Below are 20,724 nucleotides of genomic sequence, written 5' to 3' on the forward strand. Positions count from 1 at the left end.
CAATGTGCCTGCTGCACCCATCACAAGGCCTCTGGGTATATTTATGAGACATATGTGGTTAGTTGATTTTCACGGTAAGATCCAGTTTTCCCTCTATGACTAATTCTAGTGTTTTAGACAAATATCATAAGAAATGCCTATCTTTGGAGCAGATAGATTTTTGCAGAACTGTGTATATCTGTGCTCTGGACCTCTTCACTGTAGTTACGTCATTCTGAAGAAATTAGTAATATGTACCATATCCTTCCAACACCAGAAAAAACGACCAGGTGGGGATTGGGCAACAAGACAGATTAGCATTCTGATTGCATCTAAAGCAAAAAGTAAAATTCTTAAATAATAACTTTTGACATCTCTGGAAAGCCAGTAGCAGACCATCTTTAATTTTAAAAAAATTAAAAAGGTTGTCTCTAATATTTCCCTGACGGTACCTTATACCACCAGTTTCTTAAGCACCTTCCATGGACCTAACCCCAGCTATAATTCTGGCCCTCACTGGAGTTCCAGGCACATGAAAGCAAGGACTTACTCATTTTGTCCACTGCTAAACCCTCATGCCTGTCCCAGTGCGTGACACATGGCGACACTCAAGAAGTCTCTGCTGGTAGAGTGTGTCCACTACTGTATGGGAGCTTAAGGCTACAGGCTCATTCCAGCAGGCTCATTTCCTGGTCTGCCCTCATGGAGAAAAGAGAAAGAGAACAATGGAGGGAGGGAGGGAGAGGAAGACAAGGAGAAGAGTAAGGGGAAGAGTAGGATAAGGAAGAAGAAGAAGAGGAAGAAGAGGAGGAGAGAGAGGAAGAAGAGGAGGAGGAAAAAGAAGGTGAGGAGGGGGAACAGACCATGTCTTGTGCTTTCATTACCCCAAAGCATTTGAGTCAAGAGTTAAGAAATTATGTACTCAAACAATAAATTAAACTTATCATTTTCTACCTGATATTTTAAACACTATATGGTTACCACCTTAAGAAATATGAGAAAACGTAATCATATTGGTTAACAAGACTTCCCATGTTTTGTTCCATATTCATAGAAATGCCATTCCTAAAGTAAGCTTTTAGCTAGAACAAAAAAGCAAGAATCCCACTACTCCATATTCTACTGCTTACTTCCTACCAAGCTCCAACCAATGGAAGCATAGGCAGGTCTTCTTTTGTCATGCTTGTCTCCTGCCAGTCTTCCCACCTTATCCACAGAAATCATTTTATATAGATCCATAGAATGTCACATCCAGGACCATCAAGTATCATACTCAGGACCATCACTTGTCATGGAAGCAGCCTACCCCCTTAACCCACAGGATACAGCTAATGCCCTTCTGAGACTATTGAGCTGTGGTTTCATGGAAATTTCAAGGAATGTTCTCACTAAGGCTGTGACCTTAGCTTGGAGCATGGTCTCTAGGGCTGGATGATCTTCTAATAGTATGGGTTCACCATCCCTTTCCTTCCACCATGAGAATCTTCTCTTGGGCCTCCACATCTCTATGGGCTTCAGTACTACATGCAGAAAGCCCCAACTCAGTGTCACTACAAGGTGCCTTGACCTTGACCTTCTATAGGAAAGGCACTGAGTGTTATTCCAAGGATAAAGACCCATCATTTTAGGACCAATACAGAGTCTAAAAGATCACAGCATGAAAAGAGAGATCGGAGCAAAGATTAGCACAGAAACGCTTCCATTGCCAAGGGCAACAGGTTGCACCTAAAAATATTTCTAAGGAGAAATAGTTCAAATGACTTCTTTAAAACAAATAAGCCTGAATTACTACACTTTACAGATTCCTATTTGTAAGAAAGAAGGTTCTAGACTTAGAAGATAAATAAATGAGTGAATACATAAATAAAAGGTTCTGACCTCATGGTCCATGCCCAGGACACATTCATTGATGGCACACATTCATAAATACTCTCTAAGAACTATATAGCTGTGGTCAGTCATATTGTTTCTTGATTAAGTTTCACTCAGATCCTTTTTAAAAAAATACATTTTTAGCTTATCTCCCATTTTAAAAATATATTTTCTCATTCTTGCCATTCATGTACTTTGAAATGCTTCCCTAAAGATCAACATCAACAGTGTTGAAGAAAGTAAATATTTGGGAATAGGAATGAACCCTAGTGGAATGGGTTCCTGCACCAAAGATCCTATGAATCCATGCTTCATTGTGCAAAGTGAACCCTTACTCTTGTGGACCTGCTGCTGGAGCTCTGATAGGTGTTGAATGATCCCAGAACATGAAGGACCTATTTGAATTCAGATCATTGGTCTTCTTATCACCCTCAGTAGCTATATCTTTGTCAGTCTACAAGTACTAGCCTTGAAGTTTTATGACACTTTATTTCTCATAAGGATCATTTTTTTTCCATAGCAGACAGACCCTACATACCCCTCAATAAGCCCTTTTTTGCACTATAGAGTCTATGTCAAGGAATCCTCACTGTATTTACATTCTGATTTTCAAACATTTCAATTTGCAAGTAAGTGTATGTGTTGCCTTCAGGGCAGTGTAAATAGCTTGCCCAAAAATCTCAGCATAAATTTTCATCTCTTCTTTAAAGGCATCAATTCTCTTCTCTACCTCTGATGATGTATTGACTTGGGTATTAATCATCTTTAAACATTTAATTAGTGTCTGAGTTTAATTAGTGTCATGTCTCACCTTCAGTGCCGTTCCTCACAAAGCTGGATCCGGTACAATACAGCATATTTAAACCAATGCACAAATAACAGATTTGTTGCTGCAAAATACTTTTCTGCAGCATCAATAAAACCTCTCCAGCAAGCACAGAGAGCCAATGGTCAGAGTCCCAGGGGGCCTTCCACACAGGATACGCATCTTGTTACAGAATTCCTCAATGCCTTTTTGCTGTCTCCCTAATGACCAGTTAAATGGTCTCCCTCGAGGATGCTTGAGTCAGCGCCAGCTTGAAAACTGCTGAGGAAACATCCTCTTTTACTGGAAATGATTTCCATCCAACGGCCATGTGCCATATTTAGACTCATGGCTTAGTAACACCCAACAGAAGGGGCTAAGCTTGCAGAAGAGGAGGCCCTGTGCTGTGAGAAAAGAACTTGCTTTTGTCTGGCCAAGTGACCGCAGGGGCTGGAGCTGGTGAGTCTGTGGTGGTCTGGAACCCGAGGGACAGAAACGCTCCATTCTATCTGGAGAGACAGGCGTCTCCTCTGCAGAGCAGCTGGTTCTTCCCATGCTGCTTGTCTTACACATCAGAGACCTGACTGGGGAGGTAGTGATTCAAGTCTAGCCCACGTCTGCCTGGCAGTAAGACATCAAAACCCAAGGACTCTGTTTGCCTGCATTCAACAGGCGGGATGGATGGCAGGCAAATCTATCTTCATCTCCCTTTAAAAGTAAATCACACAAGAATGCTATTAACATATCTTGAGTCATAGAGTAAAATTCTGCTAAAGAGAGAACCACTGAATTACAGAGCTTTAAAATATATCTATACATATTAACACTAATAATTTAATATAAACATTTAAGTGTGAATATGGGATTTTAAGTGCTCTCTTTTCTCTCTCAGTTTTCCTTGGCCTCTCTATTCTCCCTGCTCCCCAACATCCACCCACACTAACTCATACAATCAACTTAGCTTGCACCCTTCCATATTCCTCCTCATGTTCATCTAGTTTTATGTAGACACGCATACATATATGCACACAGATAACATCCTTTATGTCATTGTTTTCTTAAAAAGTAGAATCCCATGACAAACACTTCTCTGCACCTTGCTTTTCTCTCCTAAAAAGAGAAAGGAAAACACCTCCATGTCAACCCCTATAGCTGTGACTCAGTCTCTCTAATAGTTGTGTATTCCAGGCTATGGAAATTTCATAATTTGTCCATCCATTTCTTTATGGATAAGGCAAAACTTCTTGCAATTCTTTCTTGCTCTATTTCTATAATTTCCAACTGGAAATCAAAACAAAGAATTCTTGCGCAAATCTTAAATTTATTTTCTTTAACAAAAACCAAGAACATTTCTCCCTTAAGCCCTAACACAAGCTCATCTTATTTTCAGTGCAGAGGGCAATGCTGTTTTAAAATGTGGGTTTTATGATTATCCAAGGACTATGAGGCCAACAGCTCAGGAAAGGACTACAATTGCAAAGATAGCTCATGACTCATGGTTCCCCCGAGGAGGAGGCAGCCATGTCATGCAGGGTCATATGCGGAAGCACCAGGGTTGGCCAGGAGGCTGAGGGAGTGAGGGGAAGGCATGAGGAGAGGCTTTATGAGGGATTCCAAGGAAGGAATGAGTATAGCAGGATAAGCAAGCTAAGCAGGTTTAGGGTTAGCTAGCTTGAATAACTTCTGCAGGCTCGAGGGTTTAGCAGCTGTCCTGGGTTGTCCAACATCTACTCTTGGTGTGCCTAGGCAAGGTGAATAGTGGCCCAGAGGTGGTTGGAGGGTATGGGCTTTGGACTGATCGGTTTGCAATGAAAGGTGCTCTTCTAAGTTAGTTGATTGTTATCTTTGGGAATTAGCTAACCCTCTCCCCTCCAAGGGGCAGTCCCTCCTGACCTGTGAGGCCGTAGGTGCTAGAGCTTCAAGAATACAGAAAATAAGAAAGAAGTTAATACAAATATCTAGACACTCAAGCAATATTTGATAAATGATAGGCATGCTAATCAAGGAAGCACAAGACACTCTGCCTCCTGCCCAAAGGCACAGCTTCACAGACTCAGCCAGGTTGTCGCACAGAGCCTTAGTCTCTGAGGGGTGCAAATGAGCTCATTCCCAGGATGAGGTGGGGAGGAGTACTGTTGGGGCTGAGTGGCTGACAGCTAACAGGACAGCATAAAGTATGCGGAGCTACAGCTGGGTCACGAAGGATGACCATAGCCGCTGTTTGTCCTACAAAGTTTGCAGTCCTATCTAGAGACACCTACTTGGCCTCGATTTCCTTGCTCCTTTGGCCAATTGTTGCACACCCTTGAGCAGCAACTGGAATGGCAGAAGCCCCCTCCCTAGAGTTGGGGAATCTGCTGCCAGTTCTTTGACCACGTTTTCTTCTCCACTGAAGAAGCTCTCTGTCCTTCTGCCTGCCTCCAGCATCCCCACATCCCCTGCTCATGGGAGGAAGGATGAAATCAGAATTCTCCTTGCCATGAATGAAGAAGGATCTCATTAGACCTTGTACTGGGGCTTCTTTGCTAGTTACGCCCCTGTCCCCACACACAATGGTACATAATCACTCTGTGTTGTATGCATTCATTCCTTGTCATTTTGTCATGCATTTATGAAGAGGATATAGGGTTAGAGATATGTTGTTCCTGAAAATAAATATCTGTAAAGGGGATCATGAGTGCAACATGACAAAAGAAATCAAGGTGTTTGGACTTTTCCTCTTCCTCCTCATCAGCCTTCCTTCCTCTGTTCTCTCTTCACTGTTTGGCCCTAATGCAGGTGTTGTTGAGTTTGAGGTAACTGAGAAAGAAAAAACTGAGTTTAAAACTAGCCAGTCCAATTTAATTCATTCAATAAGTATGCACTGTGAGTCCATTCTATATTAGGGTTGCAGATGCTACAATGAGCAGCATGGTCCCTGCCTTCAAAATGCTTGTTATTTAATGATAAAAAAAAAAAAAAGATTATATATTGAGCACTGTCAAAAACTATGAAGGGTCTGAAATTATAACCTACTTGCAAGCCAACAAGTTAGTCCTCCACAATTTCATGGATGCTGGTAGAAGACAGAAGACTCCTGGGTCAGAGAGAAAGAACTTCATTACTCACAGCACAGCAGGCAGCATGAACTTCGCATTTACTTTGGTTTCCCTTAACCCCCGCAACCCTTGCAGAGGTGAGGAGGAGAAGCCCATGTGGATGCTGCATACACAGTGAATTTGTGTCACAACTGAGGAACTACAAGCTTAGAAAATCCAAATCTTCATAAAGGGCTACAAGCAAACCTGCCTAGCCCTTTGCCCCAGCAGGAAGCACTATCTCTGTCATCCAAGGATTTGCATGACACAAACATTCCTGAAAAGATAGTCCAGAAAAAAATGTAGTTACTCTTCTTCTTATAAGACATGCAGAACCATGAGGGACCTTGGGGAATTGTCTCCCTAAAAGCATTTACCACCTGTCAGGAATTGTCCTAAATTCATGATCTCACTTCATCATCACAGCCACTCCACTTGACATCCCACTTCCTATCCTGCAGTGTATGAAATTGATGCATGCCTCAACTTCAGGCTCAACAATACATAAATACATAACTGAAAGTGGCCAAAGAAATTGAATTCAAATCTGATTCCAAGATATGACCTGCATCCTCAAGAAGTTTGTCCATCTTCTTGTGGGGGGACAATCAACTGTCCAAGAGATGTATATTTTCCAGGTACGTAGGTAGGAGTTTTGCAAAAGACAGGGCAATATTTACCACTCACTTCCCTGATACGACCTACCAAAAACAAAACAAAACTCACTCAGGAGGATCCTGACTATGTACTCAGAAATGATACCCATGCACAGATAACGACGGAAGTCATGAGGCAAATCTTGAACAGATTTAATGAGCTAAACCTCACAGGCAACTCTTTTCCTCCATGAAGGTCTTTAACCTGGTCAAGGCATCAAAATGATCACTGTGTTACTGTAATATATATTTATCTGACAGGGTAGAACAATACCTTGAAATTTGCAAATTGAAGTATTGCAAACATAGGCAATTGTGATGTTTACCTCGTGTTTCTCCATTCCAGAAATAATTATTTAAGTCCTCCTAGGGCCAAGCTGATTCTGCCTGCCCTTGCTTTGTGGGCATTTTCCATTCACAGTCAGATCTTCCAAAAGCAGAGTCTCTGAATGTTTTAACTGTGGGTTTCCTTTTTTTCAAAATCTGGTACATGTTTTTGATGTTTAATAAACCATAATGAATAGCATTGACTATATCTTCCCAAACTTGGACATTTTCATCTCATCATTCCATGTTTAACCTGGGAAACAGTGGCTTGTGTAATGAATGTGCCAGTTTTATGCTTTGTGTTAATTTGACCTAAGCTAAATACAATTAAATTTTAAATTAACATATCCTTATAAAAATAACTAATATCTTTATGTTCTCTAACTCTTCCTCTGAAGAGAAAATTATGCTTCTGCCCAAAAAGCAGCAAGTGTAGTATGTGCCCAACTTCATATTTAGCAGGGTGGTGTTGCCCTTGGATAGGGAATATCTGGATGCAGGGACACACTGATAGACTCCATTTCCATTACTACCCTCCACCAAAAAAGAAAAAGAAAATAAACACTTTAGGGTTTTTTTCAGTTACTGAAAATGTGTGAACGGTGTTCTGTGTCTGGTCTTCATCCTAACTTCAATTCCCACCCTCAACCCCAGGCCACCCCTCCACCTCAATTCCAAAGAACCTCACTTAAATTCCCCCTTCAGCCAACGGACAACACTGAGTGTTACTATGGGTTGTATTAGTCAGTTCTCATGCTGCTATAAGGACATACCCAAGACTGGATAATTTATATAAGGAAAAGAGTTTAAATGGCGCACAGTTCAGCATTACTGGGGAGGCCTCGGGAAACTTATAATCATGGTGGAAGGGGAAGCAAACACACCCTTCTTCACATGGCAGTAGGAAGGAGAAGTGCTCAGCAAAAGGGGAAAAGCCCATTATAAAGCCATCAGATCTCGTGAAAACTCACTATCACGAGAACAGCATGGGGGGAAATGGCCTCCATGATTCAATTACCTCCTACTGGGTTCCTCCCACAACACATGGGGATTATGAGATTACAATCCAAGATGAGATTTGGGTGGGGACACAAAATCAAACCATATCATAGGTTAAATTGTGTTCCCCACCCCAAAAATGTATATGTTGAAGTCCTAACCTTCAGTACTCAGAATGTGACATTATTTGGAAATAGGGTAATTGCAAATGGAATTAGTTAAGATGAGATCATTAGGATGAGTCCCTAATCCAATATGACTGGTGCTCTTATAAAAAGGGGAAGTTTGGACACAGAGCCATACACATGGGTGGAAAGGATCCCAAATGAAAGGATAGGCAGAGGGTTGGAGAGATGCATCCACAAGGAACACCAAAGATTGACAGCAACACCAAGAAGCTGGAGGAGAGACCTGGAACATATTCTCCCTCCCAGCCTGAGAGAAACCAAGCCAGCTGACACCTTGACCTCAGGTTACCGGCCTTGAGAACTGAGAGACCCTGGGTTTCTGTTGTTTAAGCCCCTCAGGGTGCGGCACTTTGTTACGGAAGCCTGAGGGGACTAATACAGGTGTCTTCATAGCTCACTGAGGGAAAGTGACAGGAAAGTAACAACGATTTATGTTCAAGGCTCCAGAGGAGTCAATCAGATTCTGGGGAAGAAGAAGGTACAATGCTGGCTTCTCCATACAGCCTAGACCCCAACCCTTGTAGGGCCCAGGGCAAGATCTAAAGCACTCCCTCACCTATGTATCTATATGCTGTGACTCCGATAAACAAACTATTAAACAATACATGTGTCTTGTCCCTCAACCTGACAACTACACCTTTATAATAGCAACATAGGAAAATATCTGAAACTATGGTTTTTAGACAACCAAATACCAGCAAAATGTAGTAATTCCTATTATTAGATATGTTTAAGTGTTCAGCTGGTGGGTAAGCAGAACATCTTCGGCAGAGTGATAAAATTAAAATGTACATACTATTATGTTTATTCCCTAACATTTATTTCTTTAATTTCTCTCTCTTTTTTTTTTTTCCAGACAGAGTCTCACTCTATCACCCAAGCTAGAGTGCAGTGGTGCGATCTGGGCTCATTACAACCTCCACTTCCCAGGTTCAAGTGATTCTTCTGCCTCAGCCTCCTGAGTAGCTGGGATTACAGGTGCCTGCCACCACGCCCAGCTAATTTTTGTGTTTTTAGTAGAGACGGGGTTTCACCATGTTGGCCAAGCTGGTCTTGAACTCCTGACTTCAGGTGATCTGACCTGCCTCAGCCTCTCAAAGTGCGGGGATGACAGGTGTGAGCCACTGCACCCAGCCTATTTATTTCATTTCGAATGTCTATAATCAAAGCTGTCACATAAAATGCATTGCATTGACTCTAATGCCACCTGAGACAGTGTATTTTTTTACTAATTTCAATTTCAAAGAAAAACTTTGTTCAGGCAGTAGTGAGCAGAATCATCAATAACAGATTTAAAGTAGTACTTACATTTGAAAACAACACATTAATTTTACATATCATCTTCAAATCAAAAATATTACAAAATATTTTAACTTCATCCTATAGATTGCTATTACTTATATTTCTGTTTACACCATTTCTTAAAGCAACATCTAAGTAATATATAAATATCTAGGGATATGTGAAAAATCAGTTTCATGCTTTATACATGTTCTATCAAACTGACCTATACATAAATTCAAGAATAACAGCAATTGTGTAATGTTGCAAAATATTTCTCAGGTAACATGAGATCACCTATTAAGAACACCAAGCTAATTCACTGGTTCACAAGTGCCCTTCCAAACCACAAACTGGAACACAAACAGAAGCAAGAAGATGGATGTTTGGAAGGATTCGAAAAATGATCGTTCATACTGCAAGAATATATTGCCACCGTATCTGAAAGACAGCACAAGTTCATTAATTTATTCTTTCTCTTACTTCTCCTAAGTTGTGTCCATCTCCAAGAACAACTATTGACAGATCAACTATAGTATACTTGGGACATCCTTATACTAAAAATATTATTCATTATTGATCTGAAATTCCAATTTAATTGGGTATCCCTTGTTTTTATCTGTCAATAATAGACCCACATTCTTTCATGGCATTTGGCCTGTTATCTTTTGCTTGAGAAGCAGAAGACGGAGGTGGAGAAGCATCTCCCTGAATGGTGTTACTCGCTACAGTGGATGTTTTAACATCTCAGGTGCCTTTGCCTGTGCCCAGTCCTGGGTCCCTGAAGTCAGAAGTGCTCATCTGTTCTTTAAGGCAGGCTCACTTTCTGCCACCACAGGGAGCAGTCATTATGCATACTCCTGTTGCCAGCTCTCAGTGAACCAACACCATTCTCTTTTCTTTTATATTTCATTCATACACATCTATTGTGTACACACTATGAGCCAAGCACTTCGTAAGGCACTTCTAGTGAGAAGGAAGAAGTCAGGACACCACAGATATGAGTGAGAAGGAGCCTACCGGCCTGGTGCGGTGGCTTACACCTGTAATCCCAGCACTTTGGGAGGCCAAGGCAGGCAGATAACTTGAGATCAGGTGTTTGAGACCAGCCTAGCCAACACGGGGAAACCCTGTCTCTACTAAAAAACAAATACAACAATTAGCTGGGCATGGTGGTACGTGCCTGCAGTCCCAGCTACTCAGGAGGCTGAGGCATGAGAATTGCTTGAACCTGGGAGGTGGAGGTTGCAGTGAGCCGAGATTGCACCACTGCACTCCAGCTTGGGTGACAGAGCGAAACTTCATCTCAAAATAAAAAGGAGCCTACCACACAATTGTTGACAGTCTATCACAGAGAGTAACAACATCAGCCAAAGGTGGCATCTGCAGAGATCAGACAGGGGTCATCTCAAAAGGGAACGGCCCTTAATTTCACCTTACATGTAGATGGGTTTGACAGAAAAACAGGAAAACAAAGGAGCAATGAATGTCCCATTAGAAGACATACTAGGAAACTGTCATGGGGCAAAATTCATACGTCTTAGAGATAAAAGTTGGTAAAGCATAATTGGAGCTATTTATTGTTAAAGCACAATTGAATTATTTCTTGTTTTCTTCAGTAATAGAAAAGTTGGACATTTTTCTTCAGAGAAATCAACCGCAATTATCCTGTGAAGAAACTCAGTAACACTAGTCAAGGATCAGGCTGGTCGCTTTCACGGAGCGGGAGTTTCGGCAGCTCTATTGTTCTAGCATTAGTAATGCATGAGACCTACCGCTGAACACTTCCAGTTAGGGAAGCTCTGCAGAGATCTTGCACTGTGCCACGGATGGCCCTGTGCTTTTGGCTATTAAGCTGGAAATGCAAAACACGTTTTGTGGTTCAAATAATCTCCAGGAGACAGTTTCCTGGAAGTTTTAAGTCCTATTTCTCATATCGCCTCCATCTAAATTGATGATTTCTATGAACTTTTCATCTACTTACACTAGTATGTTGTACCTATTTTTATTAAATGGTTCCATTACATAAGCCATTATATGCTAGCTCCTCCTTGTTGCTAACCTCATGAGCCCACCTGCTACTTCTCCTCACTTTCACATCGAGGACAGCATTCTTCAAGATGGAATTTGTTATGTTATCTTAGATCTATCTAAGATTTTCACAAATCACTTCACTAACACTTAAATATCAGAGACAGACACCCAGAATTCTACCAAAATCCTTGTGTACCCGCACATGAAGTGGTGCATAGACTGGTTCACAAGACAAGGAAAAAATGGAAAGCACTTTTTGAAAAGCAGGAAGAAAAAACATAACATTCCAGAAGAGAAATTAGGAAAATTTAAAAATGGGTAAAAACTGGGGAAAGGATGGAGAGTGGCTGGAGAAGGCCCTCTCGTGCCAGCAGCCATTAAAAGACACAGCAGAAGAAGCCATCATGGGCAGCACAAACCAGCCCCCATCCCGCTTTTGAATCATAGAGAAGTTTGCAATGTCAAACAATATCCTTCTAATGTGTTATGAGAATTCTATCAGACCCGAGCTAAAGGTAGAAATGAACAGATACTTATGAGAATAGCATCAGGGAAAGAATGTGGAGAACTGCATCACCACGTAGTTGTACAAGTGAATTGTCTAATATAATGGTTAGAGTATTAACATTGCATGGCCTTTCCGCTAGTTTCTACTCCACCATATTTACTGCATCTGAGTTCTAAACTACTATTTTTATTTTATTCCCTCCCGTCCGATAGTTGGCATTCACCTAAGCAGTCAGGAACATCTGCTGTATTTGTGACAATTATTCAGAAGGTATAAAACAAAATTACATGCAGCATGTAGCAGTGACATTTGATTGCAAGGGAGAGAATCCATCTAGAAATGTTGACTCACTGTGTTACACAGCATCATGAAAAGAGGCTGATGTTAGCCGGCGGTAGGCCAGTAATAATATGCCTACACCATATTAATCGCAGATAAACCAAATTGCATTGCTAATTTCATTTGCATTTGCATTATCATTGTGTATTAATTACTACAGTTAGGCCACCAAAGACTAATATCCAAATCTGACAGCACCAATTCCCTGGATACATTTTGTGGTTGCTAAATGATTATTGTTCAACAGTTTGCTGCTTTTGACAAACACAAAGCAACATAGGCTTCCCAACCCTGAAAGAATGAAGGAATAAATGAAAGAATATCAGGCATGGTCTGATGCAGAGTTCCATTCCAGCTCCAGGCATACGGTCCTTGCTCAAAGATAAAACAGCCATGTTTCCCAGGACATTCCCTGTTAATGTGTGCTGTTTGAGAAGAGGTCAGGGTCAACTAGGTATGGGAAATACCAGGCTAAACAAACATGGACCCTATTGCAGACCTTCTTAGAGCCTTTAATATGTTATTGTACATTGTGACTCTCAGAGAGGGAATAGAGTTTGCAGTGTTCGCTAACACTTACTTGACCATCTAGTCCTTTTTCTCACTGCCAATCTTCTGGAGTCATTATTTCCCAGGAATGCATTTTTGAAAAAGCTGAATTTGCAGAATATAACCGTAACCAGAACCATGGGCATTCCCATGTAAATATAAGTCATATGTTAGAAATATTCTACTGTACTTAACAGAAACTCATAGTCACCAGTCCACAATATCCAGACAACCCTCCTGTCTACATTGTGAGTCTAATGTTCCCAGAATTTCTGCAAATTATTGGGGACTTTCACTCTCCTGGACACTTCTGGCCTAAAGCCCCAGGTTCCAGTGAGCTAGGCATCTATGGAACATCTCTTTTTCCAGCGCACACTGTTTCCTTCCAACCTATGTGAAGCCAAGTATGCAATCCTCCTTCATTTCTAGATTTCCACCAAAACCAAGCAACTAAATAAATAAATCCTTTCATGAGGCTTGCTCAATTCTGTGGAGGCATTTGGAGGTTATCCTGCAGCAATGCAAGCAACCTGAAATTGCATGTCAGACACACTTGTGCTTTCTTCGTCCAATGCTTTATTGAAATACAATTTACATATCATAAAATTCACCTGTCTAAAGTAGAGAACTGAGTGGTTGTCAGTATATTTACAATGTTGAAACACACCTGTTCTTAACTTCCTCTGTAATTTCTGACCGATTGGGTTCCAGTTTTCTTCCTCTCCTTCTCTGTATCTCTGTAACCCTCAAATTCAATTTCTTTTTTCTTTTAATTTCCATAGGTTTTTGGGGAGCAGGTGGTGTTTGGTCACCTGAGTAAGTTCTTTAGTGATGGTTTGTGAGATTTTAGTGCACCCATCACCGAGTAGTATGTCCTCTAGTCAATGTGTAGTCTGTTATCCCTCACTCCCCTCTCACCCTTTCCACCAAGTCCATTGTATCATTCTTATGCCTTTGTACCCTCAAAAGCATATATATATATACACACACACACATACACACATATATACATATATATACACACATATACATATATATATATAATGACAATAAGGCAAACAATTGACACTATTTGAGAAGCAGTTAACAAAGAGACACACACACACACATATATATATATGCCTTTGAGAGTGCAAAGGCATAAGAATGACACAACGGACTTGGGGGAAAGAGTGAGGGGGGAATGGGTGAGAGGGATAACAGACTATATATTGACTATATATACATAACTATATGACTACTATTCAAATTCACTTTCTTTCTTTTGCAACCCTTTGGCTTTCTTGTCTGCAGCCAAACCCACGCCCTTTCAATCCCATCTCAACTCCAAACAGCTTGCCTGGGTAACTTTCTAAATAAAGACAGGGCTCTTCCTGAGAGACATTCAGATGTCAGACATTAAAATTAAAAAAATAAACGAGACAAAAACAAAAATAAGAATAAGGACTTCCTCGCACTGGCCTCTCCTCTATGGGAGCCTCTCCATGACTTCAACCAAATCGCTTCTGGCTTCTGCGTACGCAGCCCTATGCCCTGCGGGGAGTTCCTGATTGCTGCTGCCCTTGCTCATCCTTGAGGCAGGTGGTCACTTCACCCCCCTTCCCTTTGTGAGAGTCTTTATGTAGTGCTCTTGACCAGAATGCGGCAATATAGCTGCTTCTCACTGCTTGCCACTGCTCAGTCCATCCCTTCCACCTAGTTATGTCCTTCAGATAAAGTTTCCAGTAAGACCCCAACAGAGAGCCTGGTTCAGACTCCACAGTGACATCATGCCAGCCTCTATCCCAGCAAGAAGTGAAGATGCATGAGTAACCAATTCCATAGAGTCGGCAATTTCAGTGTTTCTGTTTGGTTAAAGCCATGGCCATCTCAACAGCCTTGAACCCAAATATTTTTAAACAAAGGAGGGAAGGAGGAAAAGAAACAGAGGAGAAATAGTAAAGGGGTTCAGGATGCTGCACAATCGGCTTTGGACAGGCTAGGTCAGACGTCGGGGTGGAGGTAAGAGGAGAGCCTCAAACCTCTTCAACAGCCACAGAAGCTAAAGAAAGCACAGGAAGGTCTGTCCTTCAGGCCCCTCCCTAGGGATTTCTTTTTTTTTTTTTTTTTTTTTTTTTTTTGAGACGGAGTCTCCCTCTGTCGCCCAGGCTGGAGTGCAGTGGCTGGATCTCAGCTCACTGCAAGCTCCGCCTCCCAGGTTTACGCCATTCTCCTGCCTCAGCCTCCCGAGTAGCTGGGACTACAGATGGCCGCCACCACGCCAGCTAGGTTTTTGTATTTTTTAGTAGAGACGGGGTTTCACCGTGTTAGCCAGGATGGTCTCGATCTCCTGACCTCGTGATCCGCCCGCCTCGGCCTCCCAAAGTGCTGGGATTACAGGCGTGAGTCACCGCACCCGGCCCCTAGGGATTTCCACTGGTGGTGAGTAAATGGCTCAGTTGCAAGATGTAATTATGAGTTCACTGTTCAGGAGACACCTAGAATTCTTTCCAGAAAGGGAACTCTGCCAAGATTTTACCCCCATGTTATTACCACCATCATACTAAGCTGTCCACATTTGCATTTGACCCACAGCCTCCCTGTATTCTGTATGTGTTCAATTCCTGCATGTTCTGCAGAGGCCATCTAAAACTAGGTTTTATTCACTTCCCACCTTGCAGCATTTGCTTTAAGGAACTTCAGCTTTCTTGTATATTTCTTCATGGTTTAGATCCTAGGAAAATCTCCCTTCAACACTGAGATCAAATAGGTGGAAGCTGTCGACATGCAGTAAGGTGGCATTGAGAGGAAGCCAAGGTGGTGTGAAGGAGTTCCTGGTAAATCCACAGTGTATGTACATCATGGCCTCACTTCTCAGAAAATGACAATAAGGCAAATAATTGACACTTTTTGGGAAGCAAAATGAACCAAGACATGGGAGTTGGAAAGGCGTCTGTACAGATACTGCTGGCCCCCTACAATAATTCCATATTTGACGGGCACGTGGCAGTTCAGAAAACAAGCACATTTTCTTCTTTGCAGCTGGGTGGTTGATTTGCAAATGGGCCTTTATATCTCCAAATAATGAAATAAACACGTGTTTAGATTTTAAGGCAATGCCATATTGTTATAAAACATTCTAAGTGCTTGACTCTCAATTCCTGTGCTTATCTTGGAGCAGATGGTCCCATAGAATGTGAAAGGAAGAAATGTATAAAACTTGCAGGTCGTGCCCCAAAAGGGGAGCCCATGTTCTCCCTTGCTCCATGTTCTCCCTTTCTCCTTCACACTCCCCTTCTTGTTGACTAGAAAGCAGCTTGGCCATGAGCCACCATGGACCACGGAAGTGTGACCAACATGCTAGGATAATGGACAAACAAGACAGAAGGATCTTGGGCTCCACTGACTTCACTGAGCAAACCTGCCATGCCAGCTTGAACTTTTGCACTTCTATCTGGTTTGGAAGACTGTTACATTAGTGACAAAGACAAACCCATCTTCTTAGCAATATGTGAACTCTGGATCAAACTGTTCCGGGGGCATCTGTACACACATGGATGTCTGAGCATACACACCAGCACTAAAAGTATATCAAAGTCCAAACTGACTCTATGTCTCAACATTTGGGCAGCACACTTTTGAAATCCTGATTGTTGCCGGGCGTAGTGGCTCACGCCTGTAATCCCAGCACTTTGGGAGGCCAAGGCAGGCGGATCACAAGGTCAGGAGATCAAGACCATCCTGGCTAACATGGCGAAACCCCGTCTCTACTAAAAATACAGAGAAAAAAAAAAATTAGCCAGGCATGGTAGCGGTCGCCTGTAGTCCCATCTACTCGGGAGGCTGAAGCAGGAGAATGGCGTGAACTAGGGAGACAGAGCTTGCAGTGAGCCGAGATCGCGTCACTGCACTCCAGCCTAGGTGACAGAGCGAGACTCCATCTCGAAAAAAAAAAAAAAATCCTGATTGGTACCTTAGCAAAACCAGAGTGAAAAGTTGACTGTCTTTCTCTCTATGTGGGGACAGGCCAATGTCTCCTCTGAGCTCTGCCAGCCATTTCACAAAGATACACCTCAGCCATAAAAACAATATATGATTATACGTATCCTAGAAAACAATGTGCCGTAATAAAGTGGCATAAAGGAGCATATGTTTTTTAGGGATTGAGAAGAAATTTTACAATAATGTTTACATAAAACAGTGAAGCAAATTTAGAGAAAACAGCACCTTTGCAAATGTTTCCACAATTGGCACACTGACCACTGACAAGATTCAAAAATTGGACAAACATTGAAGTCAATTTAAAAGCACTTTTTTTTTTCTTTTTTTTGGTATTTGAAAACAGCGAACTGTTGAAAGTCTTTTTAAAAAAAAAAAACCCTATTATGCTGACAATTTAGTAAGCTCATTCGTTTACAACTGGTTTTTTTGTTTTTGTTTTTGTTTTTGTTTCTTTATCCCCAGTGTATGTTTTCTTAAGTGATATCTCATTTATTTTAAGCCTGGAATAGAGCTTTCTCTGCATTTGAGCAGTCCAGGATGGAGCTACTGAAAGAAAGGTCTGTGACCAGTGAGATCCAGGAAGTATGTGTAACCAGTCTGCATCAAGATAAGCACAGAGGCTGGAAGTTAAGTACCTAGAAAGTTTTATAGCAATATAACATAACCACGACATCCAAATGCATGACCGACTTTCTAATCATTAGTTTTCACCATATTTTACCAAAGCATCAATACTCAATGGATTTGAATTTTTTTTTAATGGCCCTTCACCAAGATAGCAATGGTCTAGTAACCAACTTGCAGATATAAAGACCCATTTACAAATTTGCCTGCAGCTTCCTATGCCTCCACTCACACACAACTGACATCAAAATTTCTTACATACACAAGCACATTGCACGAGCTACTGCCCACAATAAAAACAAAGCGAGAACTTATTTCACATATTATTGCCACCTGACGATAGGGCAAGACGGTTTCAACAGACACATTTGCAATTTATAGTTTTATGATAACATAAGAATTGGGCAGCAATTATTTTTATAAGAGAAAACAACTTGTATTTGTGTGTGTGCATGAGTATGTGCCTCCATCATAAAAACAATAATCGCCCCCATGTCTTCTCCATTTTGTCTTCAATTCTGGTTCTTAGGATTTTCTCCAGGTGTTAGTAGCTACACCTCTGGAAAGGGTTTTTTGTTAATACCAAAAGCATTTTGACTTATTTCTTCGGGGGGGAAAAAAAAAAAAAGAAACAGAAATGAAAGCATGCCCTCTTTTAAACTGGAAAGCTTTATTTTACCCCTGGAGAAAAGCAGCCTGGTTAAATGTCTGAACTTATTGTTATTATTATTTTATTGAGCAATAAACTAAAGTGTGATTGAGCCACCAGTGACTCGGATATATTGTTAAGCTTGGAATCACATGGTTGAATGACTGGCTGGCCCAGAACGTGGGCGATTCAAATGATTCAGAAGACAAATGAGGCAGGAGCAAGAATGTCTCACACCAATACAAACCCAATTAACGTCAACAAAATCCTGCAAAATTTATTGTTGCTTGGCCTCTGAAAATGGTGGAACCAACTCTTTTCCTGTGCCTGCAGGGCAAATTCATTAGATGGAAAACGGGATTTTGTTAACCATGAAGTTCAGTAACATAAACAAAGAGTCAGTGCCATGGTCCTTGAGGCACCTGCAGAGGGTCAACCGCAAAGAAGGGAAGGAAGAGAGAGACGCTGATCTTGCTCTGCAATGCCCATGAGTGGTGACACAGTTGGTGTTTCATAAATAATGTCTTCTTAAAGTCACAGTCCAGGATAAAACCAGTATATCTGATTGCCATTCAGTTTGTTAATTAATGATCATATATAAAGAGAGAAAGAGAGAGAAGAGAGAGGAAGGGAGAAAAAGAGATACTTTGCCTGCAAGTTCACCAAAGATTACCATCTTGGTTTGTGCTTGGTTTTTTGTTTCAGTTTCTCGAGTAAGAGTGATTCACTTGTGCTGATTCAGCTTGAACCATGTTTACATCAGATGCTCTTATGCCCACAATTGACAAATCTAAGAGTAGTCATGAAACAAAACGGGCCTCACTGGCCCCAAAGTCATCAAACCTACAATTTTGACCTCTATGCTATGTGCCCACAGAACTGGACGACGCTTCTGAACTCATCTCACCCTAAGCACTGTGAAACGCTCCGTCACTGTGATATTTGACAGCAAGGATGGCGCCACCTCTGAGAGAACTCATGCCGCAGAGCTCAACAACATACCCGTTGTTCAAAGTAGAGATGATGGGTGTTGAAAGGGCCACAACACAGAGGGCTTTTGTGTGATCAGACTTACTCTGCGTGGGGTAATAGGAGTGTCGTCTGAAGAGTGGTTTGGCTGGATAAGACCACACACACACAAAAAAATGTACCAAACAATCAAAAAGCTCAACCATGGATTATCAAGACCATTTTCCCACCCACACTTGATTCTGAATTCAATCAAACCCTTAATGACTCCTATGAGGATTTCAGGGTGTTCTATCAAAAATCTGTTGAAATAGACCCAAACACAGCAAAATATTAAGGTGAAATATTATCAGTACCAGAAATATTATCAGTACCAGAAAAATATCTCCAATACTTTTTCTCAGTTTTCTGTTTCTTATGATTATGATGATGATTCATTTGTGCTGATTCAACTTGAACCATATTCATATCAGATGCTCTTATGCCCACGGTTAACAAATCTAAGAGTGATCATGAAACAAAACAGAACTCAGAAAGCAGGAAAGTATCCCCAATACTTTTTCTCTTATAAAGAACATACCATTTGTTGCTAGATACAGCCCACTATGGAAGCAGGAAAAAAAAATCTACTTAGTCACTGAATCAACACTTACCATGTGCCTGGCATGGTGCAAGGCTCATGAGGTGGGATTTATTTCTTCATGCTTTTATTTTGTTTCCATCTTTAATAGTGATCAGAGCGATGAAGAAAATCTTGGAGGGCAATGAAACAGAATCACAGAAGGGAATTTTGTTTCATTCAGAACTGGGAACAGCCTATTTGAGGGAGGACAGTTACGTGAGATTTAAAAGATAGTGGTTAAGCTACTGTGACTCCCAGTGTCTTTTAACTTTGTATTTTTACTGAGACCCACAAGAGAAATTCATAGGGGACTGTTGGTTCTGGATTTTTAGGGACAACCAAGATTGACATGTGATTAATTTTCTGAAGACAACTAGATTCTGGTCATGACAAGGGGCTTCTGGAATGAAAAGTTAGGACCACAGAGGGCCAGGGCGAAAGTGGGAATGGGACCAAAAACACCAGTAGGACCAAGAACCAGCGAGGACAGGGCAAGGGAGAAAGGAGTGTCAGAGAGCAGGTAACATGGCCTCCAAGAAGGTCAGGTGCAGAATGAAGGACATCAGGAGAGTATCTGTCCATTAACCTGCCTGGAGCCCTCTTTGCATTCTCCTAGACACCTGAAACTATTCTGCAGCGTTTTTCTTTGCTGATTTAGGCATTACAAAAAATGTAGAGTTTCACTGCTGGTTTTTCTCCAGACCATTTGTGCATTCTTGCTCTGAGCACCCCAATCCATAATCATTGTCAGCTGAGACGAAACTAGCTGCTAAACTACTTACCAATGTATTATTCAGTCTCCACGGCATCGATCCCAGCAGAAATGCAGATCAGCTTTCCAGGGTGAACCTCCCTCCTGAAGAAGTGAGTCTAGGCCAGCAACTGCCGCCTGGAGGAATCCTGAAGTGCCCCCCAGATGTGTAGGGTCTTGGTTGTCACAGAGTGCATTTGACACATCACAGGCAGGGCTCCGTAATCTGCTGCCTCCAGCAGTAAGATAATGATGTTGTAGTTTCTCTTCTCTTCCTCTTGCCCACTAGAATTTACTTGGATCCTAGCGAATAAAGAAGGGAGAAGGGAGATGAGTCCTCCCCATCACCTGCTAGCATCCACCACCATTTTGGAATAACTGGGCTCTGCAGCTGTGTAGACGACAAGGTGCATACCAGTGCCACATAGCCATGTTTCAGGACCAGCCAATAGTCAGGGCACACAGCGTAAAGTGAGAGAGAGGAACCGAGGCTGGAGGGCTCAGGGCACATGCC

General features: G+C 41.7%; 1 long non-coding RNA gene across 1 annotated transcript in view; it reads right to left on the reverse strand.

Annotated features, from left to right (window-relative positions):
- LOC104658773 overlaps window positions 1-20,348 on the reverse strand; it is a 210,826-nt gene extending 190,478 nt beyond the window's left edge. Inside the window, exon 1 of the long non-coding RNA XR_747490.2 lies at window positions 20,242-20,348. This is a non-coding gene — a long non-coding RNA (uncharacterized LOC104658773). The remainder of the gene's footprint in view (window positions 1-20,241) is intronic.
- Window positions 20,349-20,724: the final 376 nt, after the last annotated feature.

The sequence above is a fragment of the Rhinopithecus roxellana genome, chromosome 13, assembly GCF_007565055.1.
Source record: "Rhinopithecus roxellana isolate Shanxi Qingling chromosome 13, ASM756505v1, whole genome shotgun sequence".
NCBI lineage: Eukaryota > Metazoa > Chordata > Mammalia > Primates > Cercopithecidae > Rhinopithecus > Rhinopithecus roxellana.